The sequence below is a fragment of the Triticum aestivum genome, chromosome 4B, assembly GCF_018294505.1.
Source record: "Triticum aestivum cultivar Chinese Spring chromosome 4B, IWGSC CS RefSeq v2.1, whole genome shotgun sequence".
NCBI lineage: Eukaryota > Viridiplantae > Streptophyta > Magnoliopsida > Poales > Poaceae > Triticum > Triticum aestivum.
The window spans coordinates 351,904,000-351,917,659 of NC_057804.1; positions in this window are offsets into that span (position 1 = coordinate 351,904,000).

Here is a 13,660-nt window from a genome sequence, read left to right on the forward strand (position 1 = left end):
ACATTAACAAATTCCCATCTGCCACATAACTACGGGCACGGCTTTCGAAAGTTTATACCCTGCAGGGGTGTCCCAACTTAGCCCATGATAAGCTCTCGCGATCAACGAAGGATATACCTTCTCCCAGGAAGACCCGACCAGACTCGAAATCCTGGTTTACAAGACATTTCGACAATGGTAAAACAAGACCAGCAAAGCCTCCCGCTGTGCCGACAAATCCCGATAGGAGCTGCACATATCTCGTTCTCAGGGCACACCGGATTGTCCAAACTTCCGATAGGCCAGCCCAGAGTTGCCCCTGGTGGCCACCGGTGGTTGACAGGTTGGACCAACACTCACGACGAGCACTGGCCCCGGGGGGGGGGGGGGGTAAAATAAAGATGACCCTTGAGTCTGTAGAACCCAAGGGAAAAAGGCTTAGGTAGGAAAATGGTAAAACCAAGGTTGGGCCTTGCTGGAGGAGTTTTATTCAAAGCGAACTGTCAAGGGGGTCCCATAAATCACCCAACCGCGTAAGGAACGCAAAATCCGGGAACATAACACCGGTATGACGGAAACTAGGGCGGCAAGAGTGGAACAAAACACCAGGCATAAGGCCGAGTCTTCCATCCTTTACCAAGTATATAGATGCATTAATAATTAAGAGATATTGTGATATCCCGACATAATCCTGTCCACCATGGAGAAATATTCAACTTCACCTGCAACTAACAACGCTATAAGATGGTCTAGGCAAAAGCGGTAACATAGCCAAACAACGGTTTGCTAGGAAGGGTGAAAAAGGTTAGAGGCTGACATGGCAATATGGGAGGCATGGTAAACAAGTGATAGGTAGCACAACATAGCGATAGGACGGAGCAACTAGCAAGCAAAGATAGAAGTGATATCGAGGGTAATAGTCATCTTGCCTGAAATCCCGCAAGGAAGAAGAACGAGTCCATGAAGAAGACAAACGAACGTAGTCGAACGAATCCTCACAACTCCGGAACGAAACCGAAGCTAACGAGAGAAGCAAACCGGAAAAAAGCAAACAACATGGTAAACACACAAGCATAATCATGTCATGATGCACAAGCAAATATGATGCATGTCCGGTTTAATGAGGCATGGCATGGCAAGGTAAAGCAAACAACACTACAATTTAAGTGGAGCTCAATATGCAACGAGTTGCATATTGACGGAACACCACATCAATTATTTAGTTCTCTCTCGGTTATGTGCCCAACAATATTAAATGTTGTTAAACATGGCAAGAGGTGAAGCATAATTAAACTAACAATTTATGAAAGTTTAAATGATTGCTTGATATAGAGATTGCACCGGTAGAATTAAATGACTTGAATGAGATAATATTCTCCAAATAGCTTGAACTGATTGAGAATGGAAACACGAATCTTCCGAGATATCTTGAGCACTCTGAATAAGAATAGAGAGAGGTGAACAATTATGAGAGGCACCGGCATGGGATAGCATTTGAACGAGGATAAGGATATGATCGACAAAGCTTGAATTGAATCCATCGGAGAAGAAAAGAATGAAAAATGATGAACTTGAAACTCCGTTAGTATCTTCTTGAGAATCACCGGATAAGAGCATTGATTGAAAAGGTTGAAGTGACTTCACATGAGTAAATGGATACTTGATTAAAATATATGAGTCCTGGAAGAAAAGGGTGGGAGGGTGGGGAAAAACAAAGACAACTTGGGATGAACGAAACAAACACCGTTGAGAAAACTTAGAATTGATCTTGTGGATGGGGAGAATGATGGGATCATCTCGAAGAGAAACACACAGGTTGGAAAAGAATTAACATGACAACCTCGATGATCAAGAAGGATTAGTATTCACATAGCAATATGAGAACATCGTTTATGAAAGGTATGGATTCAACCTTTGACTTCGAAGCAACTCGAATAGCACAAATAAAACAACACAAAGGATTTGGCTTGCAAAATAAGCCGGAAACAAACATATGATAGAGATTTCATCCGAAGTTTTCGTGGTGGGGCCCACACGAGCTCGAGTGTACAGCACCATCATGTACAAGGCAGTGCACATGACATACGAAGTGTCCCCGAACCAGCATAGCCAAGGGTTCTTTAAGACACAACGAGACCACTATAAAAACGACCGTGGAAAGGCGGACCACTAGACGTCAAACCCCAATCTCATATCATGCATTTGTCGAAAAGATATTCTAGGAGCTACTTGAATTCCCACCTATAAAACTCCCGAAACTTTCTGGTTATGCAATCTGGTGTTGGGGATACAGGGGAAGCAATATATCTCACCCAAACTAACAATCCCTACATCCAGTCGTATCCATCCGTCAACACATAACCAAGAAAAACTCCGGAAATCGTGTACCTCAACCTTCGAAAAGCATCCGTTATACGAGTTATGGCAATACTTCTGAACTCCCGCCCCAGTACTGGGTGGCGTCGAGGTTATCTCACCAACAACTGCATAAAAGAGATTTTCGATGTCGGCAAAACTCAGGTATTCCAGAACCGCAACGATAAAATTGTGACGACAACACCTCGGAGCTCAACTCCCCGGGTCACTGCCACATAATAGACAGGAGGCACCAAGAACAATGTTCTCATCACAAAACCATTGGAACAATTCCAAGATACCCGCGTGATCCTAAAAAAAATTAGTGAAATTTGAGGACAGGAAAGTCAAAACATCTACGTCAGGAGACCTCACCAGAGCGACGAAGGGACTGAGGAGTAAAAAGAAACCTACTCTCCGATATATATAATCCTAAGACTCAAAACATTTTTTCTAGACTCAACAACGCCAGCAAACAATCAAGCAGGGGGCTCCTAAGTCGGGGATGGCTCTGATTACCAACTTGAAACACCCACGATGCGGCTATATCTCCCACGTGTCGAAGCACGACTTAGAGGCATAACCACATTGTGGTTTTGTCGCAAGAAGGGTCATCTTCACACAATCCCATGTAATGAACAAGAATGGGATAAAGAGTTGGCTTACAATCGCCACTTGACACAATGAACATAAATAAATCATACATCATTCAGAGTACACACATAAGTCCGACTACGGACGAAGCCAAAAGAAAAGAAGATAACCCAACTGCTAGATCCCCGATCGTCCCAACTGGGCTCCACTACTGATCAACATGAAATGAAACATAGCAACGACCAAGATCTTCATTGAGCTCCCATCTGAGCTCGGTTGCATCACCTGCACTGGTATCATCGGCACCTGCAACTATTGTGATAGTATCTGGTGAGTCACGAGGACTCAGCAATCTCAAAACCCGCGAGATCAAGACTATTTAAGCTTATGGGTAGGAAGTGGTAATGAGGTGGAGTTGCAGCAAGCACTAAGCAAATATGGTGGCTAACATACGCAAATAAGAGCGAGAAGAGAGCAAACGAAACGGTCGTGAAGCTAGCAATGATCAAGAAGTGATCCTGAACTCCTACTTACGTCAAACATAATCCAAAACCATGTTCACTTCCCGGACTCCGCCTAAAAGAGACCATCACGGCTACACACGCGGTTGATGCGTTTTAATTCGGATCTGGTGTCAAGTTATCTACAACCGGACATTAACAAATTCCCATCTGCCACATAACCGCGGGCATGGCTTTCGAAAGTTTATACCCTGCAGGGGTGTCCCAACTTAGCCCATGATAAGCTCTCACGATCAACGAAGGATATACCTTCTCCCAGGAAGACCCGATCAGACTCGGAATCCCGGTTTACAAAACATTTCGACAATGGTAAAACAAGACCAGGAAAGCCTCCCGTTGTGCCGACAAATCCCGATAGGAGCTGCACATATCTCGTTCTTAGGGCACACCGGATTGTCCAAACTTCTGATAGGCCAGCCCAGAGTTGCCCCTGGTGGCCACTGGCGGTTGACAGGTTGGACCAACACTCACGACGAGCACTGGCCCGGGGGGTAAAATAAAGATGACCCTTGAGTCTGCAGAACCCAAGGGAAAAAGGCTTAGGTAGGCAAATGGTAAAACCAAGGTTGGGCCTTGCTGGAGGAGTTTTATTCAAAGCGAACTGTCAAGGGGGTCCCATAAATTACCCAACCGCGTAAGGAACGCAAAATCCGGGAACATAACACCGGTATGACGAAAACTAGGGTAGCAAGAGTGGAACAAAACACCAGGCATAAGGCCGAGTCTTCCACCCTTTACCAAGTATATAGATGCATTAATAATATAAGAGATATTGTGATATCCCAACATAATCCTGTCCACCATGGAGAAATCTTCAACTTCACCTGCAACTAACAACACTATAAGATGGGCTGGGCAAAAGCGGTAACATAGCCAAACAACGGTTTGCTAGGAAGGGTGAAAAAGGTTAGAGGCTGACATGGCAATATGGGAGGCATGGTAAACAAGTGATAGGTAGCGCAACATAGCGATAGAACGGAGCAACTAGCAAGCAAGGATAGAAGTGATATCGAGGGTAATAGTCATCTTGCCTGAAATCCCGCAAGGAAGAAGAACGAGTCCATGAAGAAGACAAACGAACGTAGTCGAACGAATCCTCACAACTCCGGAACGAAACCGAAGCTAACGAGAGAAGCAAACCGGAAAGAAGCAAACAACATGGTAAACACATAAGCATAATCATGGCATGATGCACAAGCAAATATGATGCATGTCCGGTTTAATGAGGCATGGCATGGCAAGGTAAAGCAAACAACACTACAATTTAAGTGGAGCTCAATATGCAACGAGTTGCATATTGACGGAACACCACATCAATTATTTAGTTCTCTCTCGGTTATGTGCCCAACAATATTAAATGTTGTTAAACATGGCAAGAGGTGAAGCATAATTAAACTAACAATTTATGCAAGTTTAAATGAGGCCGGAACAACAAACAACAATTCCGGAAAGTCCCCATGTCATTTAGTAGTTTAAAGCAAACACAATTTTAAGCATTTAAATGTTGTTATCATGATGCGGATGACATATACAAGTTTATGCAATTTTTATGAAAATGTTGACATGAAGATGATAAGGAGCATTTGGTCACCATGGCGGAACGAAACGGGTGCCACGGCAACGAATCCGAAAATGATGCCACGGCAACATTTCGATCCCGGTAACTCGATTGAGATACCGATGCAAAAGGAAGTGTGACATGAGCGAGTCATGCAAGATGGTGGGGTGATCCCGGATTCCGGGTTCGCACGGGACGGCGGCATGGCAAACGAGGAACGTGCACGAAACAAACGGGCACGGTGCAAACATATCATACAACTCATACATGCAAGGGCATCTCATCGCGGTCGTCTCGGGTTATACCTTTGAAGCGTGCGTTACAGGTGGAACGAGTTCGGTACGATGTAGAGGAAGTAGACGTTCTCGGGTCGTTGTGGGAAGTAGTGGTACACGGTCATAGTGGAAGTAGTCGTTCACGTTTCGTAGTTGTACATGTTGGCGGTAGTAGTTGTTCAGGGTCTTGGCGGGTCGTCGTGTTGCCGTACATGTTCGTCGTGGTACACGGTTCGTAGACGTTCGAGTCATCGGTAGAGGAAGTAGTGGTACACGGCGACGGTAGTTGTACACGTGTCTCTGGCGTCGAGGTACTTGGCGTTCCAAAACAAAGCAAAACCAAAAGGCCTCGGGTCTTGGCGTCCTTGACGAATCCAAGTAACACCAGGCACACGTCCATAGTCAACCCCAAATGAGTGTACAAAGGCAAAACTTGGTGGTGCTGCACATACGCGGTTGCTAAAAGATGGATGACGCCGGGTCGAGGCTGCGTCTTGGCGGTTCAACGAGGGTCGAATAGGAGCACGGCGAAGCTCGTGATGGACGGGGAGCGCAGCATGGAGGCAGCAGCAGCGGTTGGAAGCAGAGTTGGCCGGAGGGGACAGCTCAGGCAGGAGCTCCATAGCACGAGGAGGAGGCCGACGGAGATGCAACAGAGATGGGCGCAGGCGTCGCACTTGAGGTGACGAAGATGAAGGGGAACGCGGCGAGGCGGACAGCAGCGACTTGCTTGCCGGCACGGCTAGGCGCGGGGACGGCAGGGCGTGGTCGTGGGGCTCGCTGGTCAACGCGAGGGGGTGGTGAGGCACGGGAGGAGAAGCAGGGCGCGGCGAGCTGCGGCCGGCTGGCGAGGAGGTGGAGGCGCGAGAAGACGGGGTCGCGCGCGAGGGAGAAAGAAGGGCGAGGTGGAGGCGCACCGGAGGGGAAGGGGAAGATCGAGGAGAGGGTGGCGAGGGGATCGGGCGCAGGGAGCTCGTCTCCCTGGCTCGATGCGTGCGTGTGCGTGCGAGTGGCGGTGCAGGAGGATGGAGGGGATCGATGGGAGTTGGCGATCAGGCGCTGGGTGCGGTTAGGGTTAGGAGCGGGGCGCGGCTGGGCCGCTGGAGGCCGGCCCGGTAGAAAAAGAAGTGGCCAGAGACCTGGCTGGGCTCTCTCTCTTATATTTTCTTTAGCAGAAAACAATTAAAGAGAAGAAAAAGAAAGAGAGGGTTAGGGAAAGGATTTGCGCATGGAGATAATTTTACCGGACTCACAAAAATGCGCTTGTTTCGAGAGAAATGGAGTGGGCAAGATTGCAAGGTTTACATTTGAATTTAAGTCAAATGGTTTGAACAAGGAGTAGGAATCCGAAGTTTCCGAAAATGTTGAACATTTTAGGAAGAGCCTCGATAAAATGATAAAAGAATAAGAGGACAAGTCTGAGACCAAGAATTGAGATAACAAAGGCATTGAGATTATTTGCAAGTGTGTTATGGTGAATTCCAAAATAAAGAAATATTTAATATAGCTCCCTAATATTATTGAGAGGCTTTAATATGTTATAAAGAGAAATCACAAGTGAATTCCCTCGATTTAAATGGATCGAAAAATCCATACGATTTATTTAGATGAGTTTTAAAAATTAAATGACATGCTGGCATGATGACATGATGCAATGCAAAAATAAAAGAGCAAGCACAAAAGATACACATGGCGAAACTCAGAATAGCTGGAAGTCTTCTGGAGCGTCGGTCTCGGGGCGTTACACCTCTCTCCCAAGGTCTCCATTAATGGCGCCCGAGCTCCTAGTTAATGGCGTGGCTATGTCTCACTCCAGTGAGATTAAAGAGAGAAAAAAGAAAATCTGAAAATATTTTTTTGCATGGATCTTGATGTATGATCCGACGGACCTATATAGCATCTACTACGACTTATAGCAAGACTGATGAATATATAAGGACGGCGACAATGGATAATAATTGTCTTACATATTTAGGAAGATAAACTAAAGAAGCCACATGCGGGTACGCCTGAAATACACAAGGGAAAAAGAAGAAGGAAGACTCATACAATGATCTGGCTCGTTGATCTCTACTTTCTTGATGCTCTGCAGGTCGCGGAGACTAGTTCTCGCGGCGAGCGGCGATGATCTCTTTCATCAGTTTCATGTCCTTATGTCACACCCTGATTTTCAAGCCAGAACACTTAAGCTAATAAAGCATGATAAAATGTAGTTTGACAAAAACTTTTGAGTGTTTTGGGCTTTGCCTTGATTTGGATTTTGTTTGTTGTTTGCAAGTGCTCTATAAATGAAACAAGTCCTCCAACTCTTATACTTCTTATCCTTGGTCGAAAACTTTTCCCAATTATCATGCCATGTGTATAGAACAAAATAATATTTTCCTACAAAAATAATTTGGACAAAAAGTATTTTCTCAATTAGGTTTTCCAAAAACTCCTGAATTGAGACTTGAACTACAAGTACTTAATTTAGGGCATGAAAAATCTTTCAAAAATTATATTTGACTCATATTAGATATAGGACTCCCCAAAACCACAAAATTATTATTTTAAAAGTTGTTTTACTATTTTATTTAAAGACTTCTTCTTAAGGACAAACATGGTCTTTAATAGGTTAAAATCATTTTAAAGTTTCAAAAATATTTGAGAAAATTTAGGGGGACTCAGTGGACATATATTGTCCATATATATGAGTTTCAACACATGGTCATGTTCAAATTATTGGTCAAATCCTTCAAAAACCCTTTCTGGACATTTCAAGCTTTTGAAATGTTTATGAAGGGAATATTCTCCATTAATTCCAGGAAAGTTCTACCTTGTCAAAAATGTCCTACTTGATGATCCTGCCAAAGTCTCATGTCATGGAGAACAATATAGCCCCATCAAACCTTCCCAAAACCATTTTTGTCCTTTTCCAAGTTTGAACAACTTTGCACTACCAAACATGTCCAAATAATCTAAACATTTGTACACATGCTCAGATGGCCTAATCATTCACCTACGCCAAGTGGAACATGTTGGAGAATAGGATAACTTGATCAAAGGGTCATACAACCCTTTCTGTCCAGAACCAAATTTGAACAATTCTACATTATCAACTGTCTCCTTTTGACCCCAATTATTGTGAGCATGCTTTAATCCTCAAATTATGGAACTACACCAAGTGGTGCATCAAATAGAATAGATTTGCATGACTAAATCTTGGAAAACCCATTTATGTTGATTTCTAGGGTTTGCCAAAGTTACACTGGCAACTTTCTTCAAATGGACTCAAACTTGGTGATTAATCCTATTTCTATATGCCATTTGAACCTGTTCAATCTCATGCCAAAGAGAATCTATTTACTTGCCCAAAACTACATCAAACACCTTCTGGCAGAAACTTAAAAATGCATGTTTTGGCCATTTCCATTAATCTCCTTCAGCCACAATTTTTACCACAACATGTCCTAGTACCCCTCTACCACTGGAAAAAGTTGCATGACCTTAACTCAATTATTTGGGGGGTGACAACCTCATTTTCCCTCTCTGTCCAGCAACTTTCTATCTCTTTCTACTCGCCCTCTCTCTTTCTTTGACTTTGCTGGCTCCCCAACGTCACCCCAGGCTTTAGCCCATCACCCGGCACACTCCAGACGCAAGTGGACACAGCAGAGCGTGCAAAAGGTGCTCATGCCGGCCAAAAGCCTGCTCTAGGGCATGCTACAGTGGTGACCAAGCCGTGCCACCGCACTCCCATCCACCTCGGGTCGCCCCAGCATGCCAGTCGACTCGCCTCGGCATCTGCAACACACCAGCAGGCCGCCCACTTGCTCCCGCGCCCTCCTATCACCCCTACGACGCATGCCTGAGCGCCGCCCGTGTTTGTCAATTGCTGCCCGCGTCCCTGGCCTACCTCACACTCCCTCCTCTCTCCCACTCTCTTTCCCTTGTCATGGACCACCCCAAGGAAGACCCCCGACTGAAAGTCGAGCCCTCCCGTGGCCTCCAGCAACGGCTATGACCTCGCCGGCGCACAAGCCCATGGTGCACCTTGCCCCCTTCTACTTAAGGGCACCCTGAGCCCCCTCTCTACTCCTCTCTCTCTTTCTCTCCCTCGTATGCTCCCCAGGCCAACCCATTCCTCCTCTAATGCCCCCATTCACCTCCATGGCGGGAAACCTTGCCACCAACCACTGCTCAAATTCGAGCTCTCCGGTGCTCCTCTATCCCTCCTACCTACACCAGAGATCACCCATCTCCCCACGCCCCTCTCCCGGATTCCATTTCTTCTTCTCTGCGGCCTTAACACCATGCCCCAACCTCACCGTCACCTCCGTCCACCGCGGGCGATGCACCGCTCGCATCCGGCTGCCCCATCCATTGTGGCGCACCTCAATAGGGCGACACGCTCTTATGAATCCGTCAGTGTGCTGGGCATCACCGGAGGTGGCCGGCGCCACCGGGGAGAGCGTCGGTGCCCACTCGGCCTCGCCTTCTCTGTTTCCCGTCGCGCCGCGCGGGAGGTTAAAAACGGCCTGCTGCTAGGCCCCGCGCGTCAGCGTCCCAGCGGGCGGGCCTATCTGTTTAAGTGGAGACGACTTCAGTCCGATCCGCTTTCCATGCTGGCTGGCGCCCTCCCGGAACACACCTTCGGTGTCACCTCCTCTGCGTGCGCAGCCGAGCCACTGGGCCGGCCCACTTGCTATTTCGCGCTCAGTGCAGGCTGCCGCCACCCAGATCCAGCCCATTTAGGTAAATCCTTTTCCTTTTATTTTTCTATAGACTTGTAAAATCCATAGAATATTAAAATGAAGTCCAAATTTGATGATTCAAATTTCTAGTAGTTCATAAATTCATGCTCTATCACATAGTGCAATTTGCACATTTTTCCAGAAACATTTTCTTCACAAATACTTATTAGATCCTATTTTCCCATTTTTGTGATGAATTTTTAGAAAATCATAAAGGGCATATTTTTGGTCCAAATGCCATTATTAAAATTCCTAGATATATGTTCATAACTTATTTTTTGAACATTTTTCCTAATACTTTCTGTGCCATATCAGATATTGGTTCATTCCTCCATGTATAGCCAACTTTGCAAATCCCTAGGAAATTCATTTCAACTCCAAATCCAGTGAAACCAAATCCTACATGCTTCTAAAATCATCCTCTGTTAAATGGGTGCCTTTGCTCATTTTTCAAAATGATGTTTCTATACACTTCTTGAAAATCCATAAATCCCTTGATTTCATCATATTGAAATGTTTAAAAATATCCACTGATGCAATTCCAATGAAACCACTCTAGCTATTTTTCAAATAACCAGAGATGTCCTAGAAGATTCAAATTAATATTTCCAGAGCACTTTTATTTTCTGCCTTATTGTGTTGCTTATTATGATTGCTTTGAATGATAGTTAACGAAGCATACGAAGTGCTCGGATATGGACCAGAAGATTTGAAGACTTTGCTGAGCTAGGCAAGCAGCCCTTTGACCATGCCTATGAAACCTTTGTTTATGCAGGTCATATGGCACTATATCATTGTTGCATCGGAATCATGATGAGATGGTAACCACTTTGGTGGGTTGCCTTCGTTACTTCCTTTTTGATACTGGCTTTGTGCATGACCCTACCTTCCTATGAGGGTTATGCCGGTGGGAGTAGTATGATGCTAAAATATTTTCTACGCAAGAACGGACGAGTGTATGCATGGTGATGGAACAAAGATATTTTCAAAGACTTTTTGAAAATCCCGCCGGGTGCCACTAATGCCCGAGGGAGATGTTGAGCTAAGTAACCACTTGATGACGAAGTGGTGTACCGAGGCAAGTGAGTGTGTTGTTTCTGAAAATAGATTGGTTTAAGTTGCGACCGTTACTCCAATCTTACATGCGCAACCACTCTACCCTTATATGGGAAAGTGAATTATTGATTACCTAGTTCGCGCTAGCATGGATGCCCACAATACCAGTGACGGGAGTGGCGTGGTCACTCTTGGGATGGGGTCATGCTTGGATAGGCGGCCATGATTGTTTTCACAGGGCACCAGACACATCGTTCGTACCTCAGTGCGTGGTTGTGTGATATGTATGGAGCGAGGCTCCGGGGGACAATGATAAAAATTGTGAGAATGTTTGGCATGGGGGCTGTTACCAATCAAGTGGACTCTATGTTAGTCAAGACTAGGGAAAGGTAGTGATCAGGTGCTTCCCCCAAGTACTTGAGGTACTGCGGGATCGTGGATTACACGAAAGCTTCCCGGATCTTGTGGGTAAAGTGTGCAACCTCTGTAGAGTGTCAAACTATTCGAATAGCCATGTCCACGGTCAAGGACAGTTGGGTAACCGCTCTTGGGCTACATCCAAATGTTTGCGAAACCTTGTGTGTGTATGGATGAGTGGAAAGAACTACTTGGGGTCAAATCAAAAGACTTGACATGTTGATTAAGCTAGAGTTGATCCAAACTCTGTTTATGTTGATATTTGTAACCTATCCTCATGGTTACTTAAATTCTTATGATGCATGCTTTACAAATTGTTGAACATGTCATAGCACTCAAAATAGCTTTCTGCAAAAATTTACCTATATGATGCATTGTTGTACCTTGATCCAAAACATGGGTTGCTTGCGAGTACATTCAAAGTACTCATTGGCTTGACACTGGTTATTTTATTGGCCAGGCATGAAAGAGCAAGATATAATGAAGAGTACATTGGTGACGAACATGTGAGCTAGGACGCTTCCCAGTCAGAATGCCTGTAGGGTTAAGGCAGATGGCATGAGTCCAAGTTATCGACGAAGATTTCCGCTGCGATGTTTGAAAGTGCAACTAATCCCCGGGTGGTTTTGGTAATTCATAACAACATATAGCTCATTGAACTAATATCCATTCAAAATTAATGTTTCAGAAAGTTCAATGATTGACATGGCTTGGACTAGAGAGTGGACCCCTCAAATTGCTAAGGACACATATTGGCAAAAGCTCAAGACTCTTCATTTTCATTTTGGTGATCCAAGATCACATTGAGTCCATAGGAAAAGCCAATACTATTAAAAGGGGATGAGGTGTTGCTTAATGGTCCACTTGCTCAAAATTCTTAGTGGTATGCTCCAAAGCCCTCAACCACTTTCTCATGTCCACATATGTCCTAAACCTAAAGTCAAACTCGGCCCCACCAAGTTGATCTATCCGGCGCCTCTGAGTTCACTTGACATATCCATAGCCAGAAACCCTAATCAGTTCGGTCTCACCGATAGGGATCTCAGTCTCACCGAGATGGGATTGCAAACTCTTTGTTTCCCTTTCTAATGTTTCGGTCTTACCAAGATGAGCGATCGGTCCCACCGAGTTCACAATGCAAACTCTTTGTTCCCTTTTCATAACGTTTCGGTCTTACCGAAATGATCGATTGGTCCCATCGAGTTTGCTTGACCAAGTCTCTGTTTGCTTATTGCTGAAATCTGTCTCACCGAGTTAATGTGATCGGTCTCATTGAGATGAGGTTTTACCCTAACCCTAGCGCATCGGTCCCACTGAGTTGATATTATCGGTCCCACCAAAAACCCTAACATTCACATTTTGAACTAGATCGGTCCCACCAAGTTTCACTATTCGGTCTCACCGAGTTTGGTAAATTGTGTGTAACGGCTAGATTTTCTGTGGAGGCTATATATACCCCTCCACCTCCTTCTCCATTTTTGAGAGAGCCATCAGAACTTGCCTACACTTCCACTACTCATTTTCTGGGAGAGAACCACCTACTAATGTGTTGAGACCAAGACATTCCAAACCAACCATAAGAATCTTGATCTCTAGCCTTCCCCAAGTTGCTTTCCACTCAAATCAACTTTCCAACATATCCAAATATGTGTGTGTGAGAGAGAGAGTTGAGTGTTTGGGAGACTATCATTTGAAGCACAAGAGCAAGGAGTTCATCATCAACACACCATCTCTTACCTTTCGGAGAGTGGTGTCTCCTAGATTGGTTAGGTGTCACTTGGGAGCCTCCGTTAATATTGTGGAGTTGAACTAAGGAGTTTGTAAGGGAAAGGAGATCGCCTACTTCATGAAGATCTACCAAAGTGAGGCAAGTCCTTCGTGGGCGATGGACATGGTGGGTTAGACAAGATTGCTTCTTCGTGGACCCTTCGTGGGTGGAGCCCTTCGTGGACTCGCGGAACCGTTGCCCTTCATGGGTTGAAGTCTTCATCAATGTGGATGTACGATAGCACCACTTATCGGAACCATGCCAAAAATCTCCGTGTCTGCATTGCATTTGTCCTCTCCAAACTCTTTCCTTTACCTTCATATGCAAGGATTTACATTCCGCTGCTATACTATTTGAATTGCATGTGTAGGTTGATTGCTTGAGTTGTGTTAAGTTGCTAAAAT